Source organism: Herpailurus yagouaroundi, unplaced genomic scaffold (assembly GCF_014898765.1).
Source record: "Herpailurus yagouaroundi ecotype Mexico unplaced genomic scaffold, PumYag 141, whole genome shotgun sequence".
NCBI classification, from domain to species: Eukaryota; Metazoa; Chordata; class Mammalia; order Carnivora; family Felidae; genus Herpailurus; species Herpailurus yagouaroundi.
The window spans coordinates 66,884,657-66,903,406 of record NW_024412396.1 but is presented as its reverse complement, the minus strand read 5'-3'; positions in this window follow the sequence as shown (position 1 = coordinate 66,903,406).

Genomic DNA, 18,750 nt, shown 5'->3' with positions numbered 1-18,750 from the left:
GCGGCAGCATTTCGCAGAAAGAGCAGGCCAGCCCTGCGCTTACCTACAGGAGCCCGTGGCTATGATGGGAGTGAGAGCATTCCTCTCCAGCTGGCCTCATGGGGCTGGTGTAGGAAGTAGGGCACGGAGGCCTCTTGAGAACACGGTCACCTTTGGGGACAGACTACATCTCTCCTCCCGGAGGTCATACCCGGTGCCCCCACCCAAAGTGAGAGGTACAGAGGAGCCAGGCAAAGCTCCCCGAGGATTACAGACTGTGGCTCATCACCCACCTGCCCCCTTTGGCCACGGAGGCCTGATCGGTGGGCTGCGGGTACATGATGAACCCATCCCAACCCATCCCTCCCTCCAGCCTCCCTGCATCCGTCTTGGGTTCCCATCATCCGCGACCTCCATTCATGTCAGGAGAACATACAATTCATAGACCAACAAACGCAGGGCCACCCCGCACCTTTGTTACTCCATCCGTCTTAGCCTTTGGCAGCTTCAAAGGGCGGGGAGCATCTGGAGCCGGGGGCTGGACCGGCACCTCCACGGCGACCCCCGTCTTCCCTTGGCCGGACAGCCGTAGGGCTGAGAGAAGAGGTTAACAGGCTGGCATCTTAGCACAGTCGATGCAGGTTGGCCCAGAATACAGAAGCGACAGGCCCGAGGCCACACAGTGAAAGTGGGAGGGGACCAGGGCTCAGACCTCCCAGTGGCCCGAGAAAATGGCTGCCCAAGACCACGTTCATATTGAGGCTGACCCGCGTGGAGAACCTGACCCAGACTCCGCAGCCTCTGGCTCTCTGCTGGGTCTGGACAGGGGGAAGCAGGGGTGGGAGACCAGAGGCAGAAGAAAGGGGGTGCTGTTCACCGCTCATGCTCACTCCCTGCTGGGTGGCCTCTGGCCAACGCCACGGGCAGCCCTCTCTTGAGTTGCTCCCCACGCTGTGCCCTCGGACCCGGCAGTCCTCACAGCTCCCCTCCTTTGCTAGCCCCGCCCACCCCTCGGACCCCCATCCTTCATTCTGCTGTCTTCACTGAAACCCCCTGCATATGCCATCCAGTTCCACATAGCCCTCGATCTCTGCCAAAGTGTAGTCCACCTCCACCTCCGGCCTCGGGAGAAGGTTCTAGAATCTGATTGGGAAAGGAGTGCAGAGGAAGGTCACACACACACACACACACACACACACACACACACACCGCCGGCCCATAGGGTCAGGGGAGCTTCCTGGGCAGGGGGGCTTCTTGAGCTGAGCCTCACAGGCACGAGAGCTGGGAAGGAAAACAGATATTACACCAGGCAGAGGGTGGACAGTGTAGACTCCTGGAGTCTGGGAGAGCTGGGCCTGAGGGGGTGACCAAGAATGGTGACGGGGGGTGAGAAGGGGTCCCAAGGATGACCTCATTAGACTTCCCAGACCTGTGTAGGGCACGTTCTAGCAGCCCTGTAGGTAGGAAGGGTGTGCCTGCAAGTGGAAAATGATGCTGAACTTGGCCTTTTGAGGAACCAGAAGATGCACGGCCGCGCTGCCTGGCGCGAGCCTCCGCTCCCTCTCCCTTAACAGTCCCGCCTGACGATCCCGTGGGCGATAATCCCGCCCGACCCCGTCTTGGACACATTGTGAGTGGGAAAGCGCTTTGCAAACGATAAAGTGCTGGACCCAAGGGAACAATGATGGCCATTATTTAGGCAAAAGTAACAAATGAGTTTGTCGGCCTGACCGGAAATGAAGGCCCCCTCAGCACCCCGAGCTTCCTCCATGCTGCGGACTCCCCTGATCGAATAACCAAATCTCCAGCTGCTCCCCAGACAGACGGACGCCTGCTGATGTCTCCAACAGCCCCGGTGTCCCCGGGCGGCTGCACCGTTGTTGCAGAGCAGAGGCGCAAGGTGCCGAAAATCTATTTTCAGGCTCTCTGATTAGGTGATGACAGCTCTGGTTTTAGCCGATTAAATACCATTTTCACTCACATAGATCAGGCCCAGAAATGGGGGTATTTGCTTCAGGAGGACTTCCCCTTGGGCTTCTTCTCCATCACCATTATGTTCTAACCACGGCCTGTGCACGCGCTCGGTCTCCGTATGCGCTGGACGCTGGGGTCCAGGGTCAAGCCCTGACCCCGGAGAGTCACAGTCCAGCGGGGGAATCAGAGACCTGTGACGGTCCCTCTGCGGGTCCCGAGCTCATCCTCATCAGCGACGGAGACTCGACACTCGACTCCCAGGTTCCTCACCTCAGGGAGCTCCCGTGCTCGTGTGTGAAAACCCACAAGCAAAACCCGATCGTTAACACAAGGCGCCAAGAGCCCAGAAGCGGAGTTGGACAAACCCACTCAAGCCGTGTGCACACACGCTCCGGCCAATCGCCCGTGCCCCTCAGGGGCGCTCGAGGCAAAACAGGGCCCTTGAGATCATGACCCTCCCCAAGCAGGCCTCGACTTTCCCATCTGTAAAATAGGCTAATGATAACAGTCGTTGCTTTATAGAGCTGTGACAAGAAGAAATGAGCTAATGCACGGATATGCTTTGCACGGGGCTCGGCACACGGGAGCTGCTTGGCAAAAGGTCCTTGTTAGCGCTGTTGTTAACTCCTTCCCCAAAGCTGCTGCCCTGGGCAAGGTCTCCGGAAGAAGCTGGCTTGATGAGAGAGAGAGAGAGGGCCAAAGAGGAGTGCTGAATGGCTCCCCGTGTCTGACAGCCCAGCACTGAGGTCAAGAGCACAGGCCGGGAGCAATTTAGGTTCCTTTCCAATTCCACTTCGTCCTGGCCTCTGAGCCTTAGTTTTCTCTCCTGTAAAATGGGACAAGGGTCCCTGTCTCTAATCTCCGTCTCCATCTACACACGGCTTCTCCTCTTCTCTCTCCTCCTCTTCTGTCTCTTAAAAGGGCACTTGCCTCTGGGTTTAGGGCTCCCCCGGATAAGCCAGGATAACCCCGTCTCGGGGCTCTTAACGTAATTATATCTACAAAGAACCTTTTTCCAGAGATCTGTCCGAAGGACTCGGACACATCTTTTGGGGGTCCACCGTTCAACCCACTCAGCGGAGAGGGCAGACTCAGAATCACCTGTCCACAGGCCTCACACGGAGCCTGGTGACCTTGAGAGGTCACAAGCACTTACGGGGTGAAGTTGGCAGCATTGTGTATGGAAAAGAGGAAGAAGCTGATGCTTCGCTCTGACCTGGTGGATGACCTTGGGGGGGTGGGGCACTGTCCGTGTGGGCCTCAGGCTTCCCTTTATAAAACTGGGAAGTTGGGTACTATTACCTCTGGGTGACATCCTAAAATCTAGGCCCGGATGTGCTTCCCCTGGATGTGGCTTCCTCCAGGCGTCAGTGGCCAGGCACTCAGGGAGCCCTACTCTTCTCCTAGCCAGACCCCAGATTTCTTCGGGAAATAGCAGGAAAGATGGCCCCGGACTAGAACGTGGAGAGAGACAGAAGAATGAGTGTAGAACCTCAGGAAAGCTGCTGAGCATTTATCTCATGTTCCCAAAGCATGATTCCCATTTTACAGCTGTACAAACGGAGGCCCAGAGGGACCAGTCCCTAACCAGAAGCCACCCAGTAGTGTCCGCCTGCCTCTCAGCCAGTGCTTTGGGAGGAAAAAAACAAACAAACAAAAAAATCTGGCTCTGTCTCTGGGACGCTGGTGTAAAGCAGGCATCTGGGGGTTTCTGATGTGTGTCTTCAGTGCCGGGCACCGGGCTAGTGTTTTATTTTGCTGGATCGCCTTTTAACCTCACGGAGCCCTGAGAAGTCTGCCTATTGTGCTGGGCCACATTTTACCAATGAGCGACGGCAGCTTGCAGCTTCTGGGACTTGTAGAAGCCACAGGACAGCTGCCGTACCAAGAAGCCATTCCTGAAGCCATTCCTGAAACACGGGGGCCCAATGGATGAGGAAGGAGAAGGTACAGGGGTAGGAGGATGCATCAGAGGGGAGGCACCAGGGGGCAGGTGGGTGCTCATTAAAGCAGACCCCTGTGCCAGGCTAGTGCGGGCCAGGGATGCACGGGGCTGGGGGGGGCGGGGGGCGCGCAGGTGATACACCATCCCAGCCAGCAAAGTCGAAGAGTAGAGTGAACGATGCTCTGATGTCTACCCCACGTGCTTTGATGCAACACCATGGAAACTGACCAGCAGTGACCTTCTGAATACGGTTATAATCGTGAAAGAATCATTCAGCTCTGCCATATAATATGATCCGCTTTATCTAAATTAGCCCGCCAGCTAATGCACACCCTCCCCCACCCAACCCGCTCTTGGGGGGTACCTTCCAAAAGGCGGGTCTCCAAGACGCTCTATCAGTAGGCCTCTGGCAATGGGCACATCACTGCACACCGTGGTAGCCTGCACTGGGCACTGGGCATTGGACACTGGACACAGGCATCGGGTCTCCTGGGTGGGCTCTGAAGGCAGTGTGGCCAGACGGGGCTGCTAGCATAATTAAACGATCCCAGGACACTGCGGTGGCCCTAACGCCTGGGTAGTTACGGAAGCAAACCAAAACTTAAGCCACGGTCAGGGCACTTGAATCCAAGAAAATGGAACGTAGGGGGCGCCTGGGTGGCTCAGTCAGTTGAGCGTCTGACTTCAGCTCAGGTCATGATCTCACAGTTTGTGGGTTCGAGCCCCGCGTCGGGCTCTGTGCCGACAGCTCAGAGCCTGGAGCCCGCTTCGGATTCTGAGTCTCCCTCTCTGTCTGCTCCTCCCCTGCACATGCTCTGTCTGTCTGTCTGTCTCTCAAAAATAAATAAACATTAAAAAAAAAAAAAAAAGACAACGGACCTTAGAAACAATCAATCACAAACAGTAGAGGCTTTCCCACACAAGGCAACTGCTTATGCTGTGACCCAGCACATAATTGCTTTGCTTTGCTTTGCTTCATCGTCTTCTCTGTGGAAACCTTGCCCCAGCTCCAGTGCCATTTGAAACATCTTTCAGGGTACCTGCCCGGTTCAAATCGACGTATGCTCAAATAAAGTCTTGACGATGTTAACGTGCCTCAGTTTCCATGCAACAGCGCTCGGAATCAATATTCATGTAGGCCAGCGGTGCTCAGCTTGGACGCTATCACCATTTTGGCCTGAGTCATTCTTTGTGGCGGGGACGGTCCTGCACATCGTGGGATGTTCAGCAGCCCCCCTGGCCCCTACCCACCGGGAGCACGCGGCACCCCATCCCCCAGTTGTGACAACCCAAAACGTCCCCGGATGTTGCGGTCCTGAGTGCAAAATCGCCCTTGATGGAGAACCACAGGTATATGCAAATGCTCTCTCCCTGTCCTCCAGAAAATCACTTTTATCTGGGGAGGATTTTAGGTGCATGCACCCCACGTAGAAGATTTTAGAGCTGGAGGCCTACAGTAGCTTCCTGGGGCTGCCTGCACAAAGCACCACGAATGATGGGACAGAAACGCGTTGTCTCACAGTTGCAGAAACCGGAAGTCTGAACTAAAGGTGTCAGCAGGGCCCGGCGTCCCCTGAGCCTCCAGCAGGGGGTCCTTCCTGGCCTCTCCCAGCTTCTGGTGGTGGCCGGCACTCTTTGGCTTCTGGACAGATCACTCCAGTCTCCACGCGGCCTTCTCCCCTGTGCGTGTCTCTGGGTCTTGTCTTCTCTCGAGGACACCGGTCATACAGGATTGGGGCCCATCCTACTCCAGTATGACCTCATCGGCACTCATTACCTCTATAGCAACCCCAGTTCCAGAGTGGCATTCTGAGGTCCCAGGAGGGACAGGAACTGGGGGCGGTGGGGACACTATATAACTCACCACAAGGCCTTGAAGAGAGAGTGGAGTCCGCTCTTATCTTTGCAGTGGGGGAAACTGAGGCCAGAAAAATTTGGCTACTTCTTCTAGATCCCAGCATCAGACAGAGGGCAGACCTAGGATCAGTGACAGCCTTCCGGACACCACACACTGCATCCAAGGACATACGGGAACAGTGGGGACCAGAGTTCTGTCCGCAGGAGACCACAGCTAGCCCCCTGCCCAGGTCCCTGGTCCCAGCCACACACCTGCACATCCCAACATGAGGGGAGTCTCCTAGGACGGCCCTTCAACCTCCTCTCCGGCTCTGCCCCCCCAAGGAGTCCCTCACTTCTCCCTATTGCCAGTCAGACCCAGTCACCAAAGGAGACAAGCCTTGTTGGTTAATTTTTTCCCCCTTCAAAAAAATAAATAAATTCATAAATGGTCTTTGGCAAGCTGTTTACTACCCAGCTTTAATGGCCTGTTTATTACCTTGAGCCTGTGTCTGTTAACACCCCCCCTCGTCATTTTCCCTCATTAACTGTCAATTTGGAGGCCAGATTTGGCATAAACCATGCCTGGACCTAAATGGCTGTGGACAGTTGATTTTATGACCGTGCCTTGTCTTGGAAACGTGGGGCCTGTCATCAGAGGAGGGTTGACGTGGACAGGTCCAGCCGCAGACAGCCGGGATGTGGGGCTGCCGGCTGGGAGGTGAGGCAGGTGGGGATTTGGGGGCTCGATTCACAGGGGCGTGCGGGCCCTTCTCGTGGTGGCTGAGGGACGGAACCGTGTTTGGAAACGAGTTTCACTTCAGAGAGGGACCGCAAAGGATCTCTGATCTGGAAAAGCTGCGCTCCTACGAATGCAGGAGAGACAAGACCTCTTTGGGAAACCCCCCTTGTCAACTTCCACTCTGTGCCCTCTTTGCCGGGAGCAGAAGATACGGAAAGGAACGAGGGCTGCCTCTATCCCCAAAGAGCTCCTGTTCAAGGACAGAGACGGATGCATCCCCAGGTCACGACAGGCCACGGGGAAGCTCGGCCTGGGCGGCCTGGGGGGAGCCCCTCCAGGCTGGTCGGAACGGCTCTGCCCGAGGGCTGGCGTGAGCCCGGGAGGACCGGATGTTCATCACCGACAAAGAGACACAGAGGTTCAAGAGTGTCGGGAGGGGGGAGGGGGGTGGGGTGGTCACAGCCCTTCGCCGGCTTTCCAGCATCTCCTGATGGCACTCCCTGGGTTCCAGCCACGCCATCGGTAGTGGGTTCAACGGGACCCCCAGAATTCAGGCCTACCTGGAATCTCAGGATGCGACCTTAGTCAGAAATAGTGTCTTTCCAGGGGCGCCTGGGTGGCGCAGTCGGTTAAGCGTCCGACTTCAGCCAGGTCACGATCTCGCGGTGCGTGAGTTCGAGCCCCGCGTCAGGCTCTGGGCTGATGGCTCAGAGCCTGGAGCCTGTTTCCGATTCTGTGTCTCCCTCTCTCTCTGCCCTTCCCCCGTTCATGGTCTGTCTCTCTCTGTCCCAAAAATAAATAAACGTTGAAAAAAAAAATAAAAAAAAAAAAAAAAAAAAAAAAAAAAAAAGAAATAGTGTCTTTCCAGAGGTAATCAGGGAGGTTAAGTTCATATTTAGGTATACCCTGAATCCATTAACTGATGTCCTTAGAAGAGGAGAGGACACACAGACACAGGAGGAACGTCATGTGACCACGGAGGCAGAGGTAGGAGTGAGGGAACTACAAGCCCAGAGCCCCAGAGCGGGCCCTGCTGGTACTTTGTTGTTGTTTTTCTTAACGTTTTTTTTTTTTTAATTTATTTTTGAGACAGAGAGAGACAGAGCATGAACGGGGGAGGGTCAGAGAGAGAGAGGGAGACACAGAATCGGAAACAGGCTCCAGGCTCTGAACTGTCAGCACAGAGCCCGACACGGGGCTCGAACTCACGGACCGCGAGATCATGACCGGAGCCGAAGTCGGACGCTTAACCCACTGAGCCACCCAGGTGCCCCTCCTGCTGCTACTTTGAACCGAACTGAACTGAATGTGTGTCCGTTGGAAGCCACCAGTTTGTGGCCCTTGGTTACGGCAGCCCTGAGAGACCAACACCCCACCCCTCTCCTCTTAGAAAGCTCCAGCCCCATAGGACCCCGTCCCTCAGCGCCCTTCTAAACCTCTGTATTGTCCAGAGGCCTGGCCAAGGAGCTCTGGGTTAAGAGGGCAAGCTGAGCACACACTTCTGATTTCACTCCCTTAAAAAAGAAATCCCACTAACTTACCGTAAAGGGATTTTTAAAGAAAATACCGCCACAAGGTTAGGAGAGAAGGAGGAGAAAACCGTGGAAGTTTGGGTCTCACTGCGTCTGTCCCCATCCTGGGGCTTCCGGGGCGGTTTGTTGAGGGTGTCATCCCTTAAGATCCCCACGGTCGAGATCCTGGCGTGGGGAGCCTGACTTGCTTCATACTTGCTCTTGACCATGAACTTGCTTCCTACTCTCCCAGGCAGGGTCTGGGGCCAGCAGAGATACCCATTTTACCCCTGGAAGGTTCTGCCTTGACCCGTTCCTGAGCTTGCGAGCCCCAAAGGGCAGCCACTTCCTGACCTGGCGACCTGGTCACGTGGTGGGGCCCCTCCAGATGCCCTGCGGGGGTGCCCTCACCCGACTTTCCTTCCAGGGAGCTCGCAGGGAAGCTGAACCAGCACCCAGCCTGCAGCTGGCCCTTCTCCATGCAGCCAGCTTCGCACGGCTTTTCTTTTCTTTTTTTTTTTTTTTTAACGTTTATTTATTTTTGAGACAGAGAGAGGCAGAGCATGAACGGGGGAGGGTCAGAGAGACAGGGAGACACAGAATCCGAAACAGGCTCCAGGCTCTGAGCCATCAGCACAGAGCCCGTCGCGGGGCTCAAACTCACAAACCACGAGATCATGACCTGAGCCGAAGTCGGACACTTAACCGACTGAGCCACCCAGGTGCCAATCGCACGGCTTTTCTAAACAAACGACATTCTGGGGTGATACCTACACAGGTGATAAAAGTCAGCTACATATTGGATAGAGAATTTCCTGGTTGGGGGGGGCACAAGGGAGAACCGCACATAGGACCTCAAGAGCGGCCTTCCTCGGCTCCCCGGGCCACACCAGCCACCGGGTTCCGTTGTCTGGGAGGGGCTGGTGCTGCCGGTGGGGGACCCCGCTGTTGACCAAGGCTCTGAGTTACCGGTAAATGCTCAATTTCTCGAACTGCGGGTGCATTTTCTTAACTGTTCTTTCAACTAGGTGTACACATCTTATGCTGAAGTTCGTATGCTAGGTCTCCTTTTTTTTTTTTTTTGAAAATCTGTTGAAATGTCACCTTCTCCTAGAAGCTCTCCTTACCCTTCTCAGACCACGCAAGTCACACCTTCTTCCATGTTCCGCAGGCACGTCCCCCGGGGGTTACAAACTCCGACACCTACAGGCCAGTGACATTCCCCCAGTGAGGCTGTCAGGAAGGACCCACACACACCAGCTATAAAGAGGTGACAGTCACCTACGGGAATGTGTGTCCAGGGGTACCAGATCTAGCTTTTCAGGACAAGCTAGAATATTCAGCTTTTTGTGTCAAATCTGTTGCCCCTCCCCCCCAATACCCACGGGCTGTAAGGCATCCGTGTGTCGCCGAAGCTCTAACCCACACTGTGGTTGATCTGAGCACGGTCACACGGTCTCCAGGCACCGTGGAGTCCTCAACAAAGGGGCTCCTCTGTGATCTGGACGATCCTGATATCAGCCACTGTAAGAGCCAGACATGTAGCCACGTACTCTGAGCCGGGCTTTACTCAACAGTAATTCATGCGATCCTCACCAGCTGTGTGCCAGACATTGTACTAAGCTCTTCGGGTACTTTTATCTGAATCCTTGCAAAAAAGCTCGGCAGCGGTGCTGACTCCATTCTACACATGAGAACAGCTGAGTCTCAGAGCAATCATTGCTTGAGCTTCCAAAGCTCGTAGGCGGTAAGGCTTGGGGCCGGGAGTGTTAGCCAAGGGACGTGTTCCCTGACCGCTGTACCCAGTGACACTCAAGCACTGGGCCAAGCTGACTCGCAGGTCTACAGGAAATACACAATCCCTGCTTCAACAAGCCTGTGACCTTGGGCGAGATACACAGCCTCTCTCTAGCTCTAGTTTTCATGTCCGTAAAACGGGCTTAATGACAGTGCCTGGGTCCTTGGGAGGGAGGGAAGATTGAACCAGAGAAAGTAGACAGTGTATTTAGCACAGTCCCTGGGCACAGTGCGGGTCAAATTGCAGTAAGTTTCATTATTATGACTATTTCTTTCATTGATGTTGATTTTTGTCACGATCCCCAAATGGTCCCTTCCGTCTGCAGCAGCTATCAGGGCTGGGTGTGTTGGGATGCATTCACTCGCGTGCCCGCTTGAGGTTTGGAAATCAACACCCATAGGAAAGCTGTCGGTTACATGTTGATGGGGAGGGAAAAAACGGGGAAACTGGGGGGACAGGGAGAAGCAAAGAGGGAGGAAGGAGGAAGGAACTGAAACCCCAGGAGGAGACGTGTCACTGCGGAGACGTGTCACTGCGCTCCCTGAGGCGGAAGGGACAGCCATGGAACATGGCTGGGTGCCCACCACGGTCCAAGTTTCAGGCTGCCCGCGGGACACCAGCCACATCTCGTCACAATCGGGGCGGGTGGGGGGTGGGGGGAGGTGTTGTCAACTACTTTTCCAGGAGAGGAACCCTACCCTTAGGAATCCCATCTTGTCCCAGGCATTAGCACCCTTGTGTCTGGCCATCTCTCTTGGCCCGCTGGGGCTGCGTGTAAAAGCTTCAGGCCCGGGCTCATCTGCCACTCACTGCTTCTCATCCTGTGTCCTTGAGGGTTTGCCTGTCACAGTAGGACCAGGCCACACCACCGCACCACCAAAAGGGACCCCACCCACCTTTGGTAACATTGCCCTTTGTTTTTAAACTGCTTTGCCCCTATGCTAATCCCATTAATTTAAGTGTTCTAGAAGGCAAGAAGGAAAGGAGAATTTTTATTTTCTTATTTACCAAACAGCTTGCTTATCTCATGTAATCCACTCAGCAACAGGCTGTCTCCACCTGACTCTCCCCCTCAGCCCTATTAACCTGCAGCCTCTTGCGAATTTGAACTCTCTGCCTTCCCCCCACTCCAAAGCACCCCTCCAAACTTCAGGGACCCATTTCTTCAAGTAAGCGCACTCTTGGGTGAAGGGTATATACTTAGCTTTCTCCTAGCACACCACAAAGCCGAAGAAGTAGCCCTGTTTATATCTCCGGGGCATGGGAGGATCCTTTTTTAATATCACGATTGTTTATAGAAGGTTGTTTGTTTTTTTTCTCGTCGGATTTTAGGAATTGTTTATGTATCCTGGGTAGTAATCCTTTGTCCGTTCGAGAGTTACTGTGTCTTCTGCCCAATTGTGGTTTGTTGGTCCAAGAGGGGTTTGAACAGCAGTTCCTGATTCACTGAAATCCTATTTACCAATCTTGTCTACGACTAGGCTTTTTGAGTCTTGTTTAGAAAATACTTCCTTTCTTGGAGGCCATAGGAATATCCTCCTATGGTTTTTTTTTCCGAAACGTTTTAAAGCTGTGCTTTTCTTATTTACCTATTCAATTTACCTGGATCTAGTTTTTGTACGTGAAGGCTCAGGAGAGGACCCGTGGATTTTTCCCCTGTGGATACACACGGTTCTAGCATCTTCTATAGGCCAGTTCATCTCTCTGGTGGCCAGATGCCGCTGCAGTCATAGATCAGGTTCCCAAACGTGCTTGGGTTTGTTTGCGAGCTTTTTATTCTATGCTTCACTGGTCAGTTTCTCTGCCAATAACACTGCCATAATCGGCATAGCTGTACAATAAATCTCAACATCTTCTGGGCAACTCGCCCCACTTCATGCTTCTTTAGGAATGTCTTGGCTATTCTTGGGCCTTTGTTCTTCCATATAAATTTTAGAATCAGCTTGTTCGGGTCCTTGAAAAATCCATTTGGGGATTTTGATTGGCATCGTATAAAGTCTATGGCTCGATGTGGGGATATTTGAGACCTGCAACAATACTATCTTCCTAGCCATGAACTGAAAATACCTCTCCATTTATTTATGGCCTTTTTAATGATTGTCTCTAACACTGTATACTTTTTCTCTAGAAAAGCCTTCCACATCTAAAGAAAATAATTAACCTTAGATGCTCCGTCCCTGTTCTGTTGCCGTTGCTATTATAAAGGAGTCAGTTCTGAAATTATGTTTTCATTGTTTGTGGTTGCCTGTCGCTGGTGGATGGAAATGCAATTCATTTTTTCATTATTGGCTTTATATCTAGCTATTTCGCTAAACTCTTACTAATCTTAATTTGTAGATTCTTTCGTATTTCCTATGTAAATAATCCTATTGTTTGTGAATAATGGCAGGTTTGGGTTTTTTTCTTTTTTCCCAATCATTACATCTTCTTCTTGCCTTGTTGCACTGGCGAGGGCCTCTGATGTAATAGTGGTGACAGAATGCATTCTTGTCTTCTCTCTAATTTCTAGGGAAAAGATTCTAATTTACTACCAAATGATTCTGGTAGATACCTTCACTTTGTCAAGGAAGGTCTTTTCCATTTTTATGCTGGTAAATTTTTAACTGATTGATTACAAATGGGCAACAGGTTTTCTAAATTCTTATTTCTACGCACATTGGGACAGTTTGTTTATATCTGCTAAACTAGCGAACACTTACCAACTTTTTTCCAATATTAAATCACCTTTGCATCGTTGGGATTAAACCCAACTTAGTTCTCATGCATTATCTTTTTGATACATTGCCAAATTCCATTGGTAATATTTTAGATGAGACTTCTACATTCATATTAATAAATGAGATTGTCTTTCTCACACCGTCCTTGACTAGTAGGTTTTGATATCAAGGTTATATTACCATCGTAGAATGAGTTAGGCACTTTTTATTAGTCTCTGGAAGATTTTCTGTATGATCGGGATGAGCTGGGAAGTTTAGTTGAACTCCTTTGTTTAAAAAAAAAAAAAAAAATCTAAGGGCACCTGGTGGTTTAGTCAGTTAAGTGTCCAACTTCGGCTCAGGTCATGATCTCACGGTTCATGGGTTCGAGCCCCGTGTGGGCTCTGTGCTGACAGCTCAGAGCCTGGAGCCTGCTTCAGATTCTGTGTCTCTCCCATGCTCATGCTCTGTCTTTCTCTGTCTCTCAATAATAAATAAATGTTAAAAATTTAAAAAAAAAGGAAAAAAAATCTAGGACCTGTAATTATCTTTTCCTATAGGAAGATAATTAAGCTCTTACTCATTTTATAAGTGGTTTTAAGAAATTTTGGGCTTTTGGGGCGCCTGGGTGGCGCAGTCGGTTAAGCGTCCGACTTCAGCCAGGTCACGATCTCGCGGTCCGTGAGTTCGAGCCCCGCGTCGGGCTCTGGGCTGATGGCTCAGAGCCTGCAGCCTGTTTCCGATTCTGTGTCTCCCTCTCTCTCTGCCCCTCCCCCGTTCATGCTCTGTCTCTCTCTGTCCCAAAAATAAATAAACGTTGAAGAAAAAAAAAAAGAAATTTTGGGCTTTTTCATTCTCTTCGAATCAATTTTGGAGTTATTTTTCTATGAACGTCACTATTTTGTTTGACTTCTAAGAATTTATTTGTATTTTTAGAATTCAAATTTTTGGCCTAAGGATGAAAAAAAAATGTTTTTAGTGTTTATTTATTTTTGAAAGAGAGAGAGAGACAGTGAGAGAGCGAGAGAGAGAGGCAAAAAGAGAGGGAAGACGCAGAATCCGAAGCAGGCCCCAGGCTCTGAGCTGTCAGCACAGAGCCCGACGCGGGGCTCGAACTCACAAACCATGAGATCATGACCTGAGCCAAGATCGAGAGTCAACGGCTTAACCAACTGAGTCACCCAGGCACCCCAGGCATAAAGATTTTTATAATATTCTTTTTTTTTTTTTAATTTTTTTTTCAACTTTTTTTATTTATTTTTGGGACAGAGAGAGACAGAGCATGAACGGGGGAGGGGCGGAGAGAGAGGGAGACACGGAATCGGAAACAGGCTCCAGGCTCTGAGCCATCAGCCCAGAGCCTGACGCGGGGCTCGAACTCACGGACCGCGAGATCGTGACCTGGCTGAAGTCGGACGCTTAACCGACTGCGCCACCCAGGCGCCCCGATTTTTATAATATTCTACTAAATTTTTGTTGTGGCTATGGTTTTGATCCATTTACTTTCTTTATACTATTATATGCATATATTTTCTTTTTTTTTTTTCAATCAGTCTACCAGATGCAGGCTGCTTCATTAATCTTTTCAAAAAACCAGTAGTCTTGTTGATCTGCTCTATTGTATCTTTTTTGTATCTATTTCATTAATTTCTGTTTGTATCTTCATGGTCTCCTCCTTTCTGCTGTCTTTGGGGGTATTCTGTTTTCCTTTTTAATGCATACATTTTCAGCTTCTCTTGGTTCTAATATAATATTTAAGGTTATGGATCTCCACTTAAGACCGCTTTCCCTGCATACTGACATGTAATAGTTTGGGTATCAATCAAGTCTAATTATTTCAAATGCAAATTATTATTCTTTTATTCATGAGTTGTTGTGAAGCGGGCTTTTAAATTTCCAGACATGGAAAGATTACTAAAATTTCTCTTTGCACTATCTGTAGCTACTTCGTAAATTCCACTGTGATCAGAGACTGTCATATCTGTATGACATTCATTGTCTTAAATAGATGACAAATGTTCCGTGGTTTAAGAGTCTACACATTTCAACCCTGTTTTCCGACCATGATGCAATTAAATTAGAAATTAAAACCAGTGCTAAGAAATCGTAAAACACAGATGAAAATTTCCATCTGTACTTGAGAAGAACGACCATTTTTTAATTGTTGGAGGAGTTATATGCCCACGAAGTCACGGCCGACGATCCGACAACTGTAATTCAAATCTTCCGTCATCTCGGGGCGCCTGGGGGGCTCCGTTGGTTTAAGCTCAGGTCATGAGCTCGCGGTTTGTGGGTTCAAGCCCTGTACTGGGCTCTCTGCTGTCAGCACAGAGCCTGCTTTGGATCTTCTGTGCCCCTCCCTCTCTGCCCCTTCTCCACTCGCACTCTCTCTCAAAAATAAATAAACATTAAAACAAAACTTCTGTCTTTTCTAATATTTTTTTGTGTGTTTATCAGTAACTAGCAAAGATGCGTTGAAATCCTTGACAATTATGGTAGATGTGTCCATTTCTCCCCGTAATTGTTTTCAGATTTCGTTTCACATTTTTGAGGCTTTATAAAATGGATGAAGTTTACAATGTCACATCTTCCTGGTGAATTGAATTTCTTATCCTTATCTACTGACCCTCTTTAACATTGCTGCTTTTTTTTTTTTTTCTTAACAATAATTTAGCTTCTCATGGGTAGTGCTGATAAAGCTCTTTGAAATCAGGACAACACTGCCTTCCAATTATTACTCAGTGTACTTGCTTACTATTTACCATTCCTTGCTTTGGCCTCTGCTCCCTGATATTTATTTATTTATTTGCTTGATTAGTTGCTTGTTTATGTGTCTTTCGTGGCCCTTCAGAGTTCCCTTATTTCCAATAAGCTCATCAATTCATCAAAATGTGTGTTTGCTACAATGTTGCCAGGCTCTAATTGACATAAGAGTCCCTCAGAATGCCTAGAGTGCCAGAATGCTAAATTGGCACACTTTTCAGTCTTTACTATATACATACTATATATATTTTATGTAAGCTTCATGCCCAGGTCGGAGCCCAACATAGGGCTTGAACACATGACCTTCAGATCAAGACCTGAGCTGAGATCAAGAGTCAGATGTTTAACCAACTGAGCCATCCAGGTGCCCCTACTATATTTCCAGAAAGTAAAAGTTATGGGCCTGGGGCGCCTGGGTGGCCCAGTCACACCCAACTCTTGACTTCGGCTCAGGTCGTGATCTCACCCTCTGTGAGTTGGAGCCCCGCGTCAGGAGCCAGCCTGCTTGGGATTCTCTCTCTCCCTTTCTCTCTACCTTTCCCCCACTCGTGCTCATCTCTCGCTCAAAAATAAATACATAAACATTTTTTTAAAAAAGAAGAACTTATGGGCACAAAAAGAGAAGACAAGGGACGTGGGCACCAAGGAGTACCCACCAGGGGATTCTGTGTGCCCACGTACACATATGCCTATTTTCCAAATACCTGTGGGTAAACAATGTGTGAAGGAAGTACGTGTATTCCTTCATCTGTGCGTCTGAAATCATAGGTTTTTCAAGTTATGTCTTATTTCTTTTCTTTAATTCTTTTTTCAGTGTTTATTTATTTTTGTGAGACAGAGACAGAGCATGACCAGGGGGAGGAGCAGAGAGAGAGGGAGACACAGAATCTGAAGCAGGCTCCAGGCTCTGAGCTGTCAGCACAGAGCCCGACGCCAGGCTCGAACTCATGAGCCGTGAGATCATGACCCGAGCAGAATTTGGAAGCTCCACCGACTGAGCCACCCAGGCGCCCCAATTAGATCTTACTTCAGTCAATGAATATTTACTATATATAAAACAACTAGGGTGTAAGGACCATAAAGATGTTAGAGATCCTCACATTCATTAACTGTAAATAGTGCTCACCTCTCCATGTTGGGCTTGTGGGTGGTGAGTATTGTCTTCTATTGATTTTCTGTTTCTTGAACTTCTGCTGTGAGCATGTACTAGTTCCCTGATTATAGGGAAACAGTTATTTTACAAAGGGGTTTTCATACTTCAAAGAGTTGGAAACCACTAGTTTGGGGATTGAGAGCTTATAGAGCAAGAAAAACAAATTCGAAGGTGAATGGATGGGGCCAGGCCTGTGAGGACAATGAGAAAGTGGCCAAGGGGGCAGGGCGAGGGGCTAGGTTTCCAGTGACCTGATGGCCAAGGCCAGATGAAATGGGAGTGAACGCCTGTCAGCTCCACCCCATTTTTTGCTCTGTAAAACTGCAGGCCTGATGTTGCCAGATCTTTTGGCTAAGTGAAAATAGATATCTACATTTTGTTATTTGAAATCTTTACAGAGTTTCCAATGCTGGCAAACTCACTTTTTAAAAAATGTTTAAACATGGTGCAGTTCAAATCAACCATCTGTGCAGATTAGATATGGCTCCTGGGTGGCCCCTTGATATCCTGTGTTAGGACCTGGGTTCCTTATCTATTTCACCTCCACATGCACACTCCACAATCACTAAGATCAGGTCCAGCCCTGAAATATTTCTGAAACAGGAGACACCACCAATTTCCTCCTTCAGTTCAGATTATGGGCAGCCTCTCCATCTGCCCTAGTTTTAATCACATTGAAACCGTCACCAAGTGGGTGTATCCATCCACCCGTCCGTCTGTCCATCCGTCCATCTTGTCTGTCCATCCACCTATCCGTCCGTCCATCCATCCATCCATCCATCCATCCGTCCGTCCATCTTGTCTGTCCATCTATCCATCCATCCATCCATCCATCCATCCATCCATCCGTCCATCTTATCTGTCCATCCATCCATCTGTCCATCCATCCATCCATCCATCTGTCCATCTTGTCTGTCCATCCATCCATCCATCCATCCGTCCATCCATCTTGTCTGTCCATCCACCTATCCGTCCGTCCATCCGTCCATCCATCCATCTGTTCGTCCATCTTGTCTGTCCATCTATCCATCCATCCATCCATCCATCCATCCATCCATCCATCTGTCCATCCATCCATCTATCTGTCCATCCATCCATCTGTCCATCCATCCGTCCATCTGTCCATCCATCTTGTCTGTCCATCCATCCATCCGTCCATCCATCTTGTCTGCCCATCCATCTATCCGTCCATCTTGGCTGTCCATCCATCCATCTGTCCATCCATCTTGTCTATCCAGCCATCCATCCGTCCATCCATGTATTTATTCTGACAACAGCTATCTTTTGGACATCTCCTAGATGGCAAGTAGTGCCCCAAATGGTGGAGAGAGAACAGGGAATACGACCAAGCCCTACCCTTAAGGAGCATGTAACACTCTAGGGGAGGAAATAGACGATTACAAACAAATGATCTGATGTCAGATGGGGGAGGTGTGCTATCTAAAAGCTGTGTGGAAGGAAGAGGTGAGGGGACAGCATTGCTTGAAAGGGTGGCCAGGAAAGACCTTCACACATGGTGTCTGAATAAGATCTGCTTGCTAAGAAAGAGGCAGCTGTGCAAACACGGAGAGCGAACTTAGCTTCCAGGCAACAGATGGGATAACAGCAGGTGCAAAGGCCCAGAGACAAGAACGGGATGATCTAGATTTGTCGGGGGAAGTCTGCTAATCCTCTCCTGCGAACCCACACCTCGCAGACTTCCTCCCTGACTCCACTGTCAAGCACTTTGTTCTGTGTTCTCTCCTAACTCAGGCTGGGGGCCAAGGCCATTCTCCACGGGTCCATCCCACAGGGCTGGTTTCCAGGGAGAAGACATCTTTCACCCCCAGCAGAGATCCCGGGCAGGTTCCTGGTCTTGACCCTCCTCTCTGATCTTCAGTGGTTATCTTCCCCTGAGAGAGGCCCCTCCTCCACCAAAGGGCCTCCTTCCTGCTCCTACAGAGCAGACCCATTAACTCCTTTCTAAAGCCATTTGATAAAAACCCCAGATCCTGTCACCACCTCTACCCGCTGTTCACAATGCACTCACCTTCCAGCTCCAACCCCTCCCCACCCTCTCAACCCTACCCTTGCAGCCCAGGCCCCCAAACTTCCCAGGCCCTTCTCTTGATATCTGACCTTCATAGGCGTGGTCTGTCCTCTTAGCAACAGCATCTCCCCCTTTAATTCTAGCACCTTCCTGGTCACTTGGTCCATAGCATGGCCTCACCATGGGCCTTGTCCCATTTCTCTACCCCTCCCCACCGTCTTATTGGTCTTCCTCTGGCCCCTTCCTGCCTCCCACAAACACGAGCTCCTTGGCTGGCTCAGCTTCAAGCTTCTCTACCCTGGTCCTGCCGTCTTTTGTAACCGC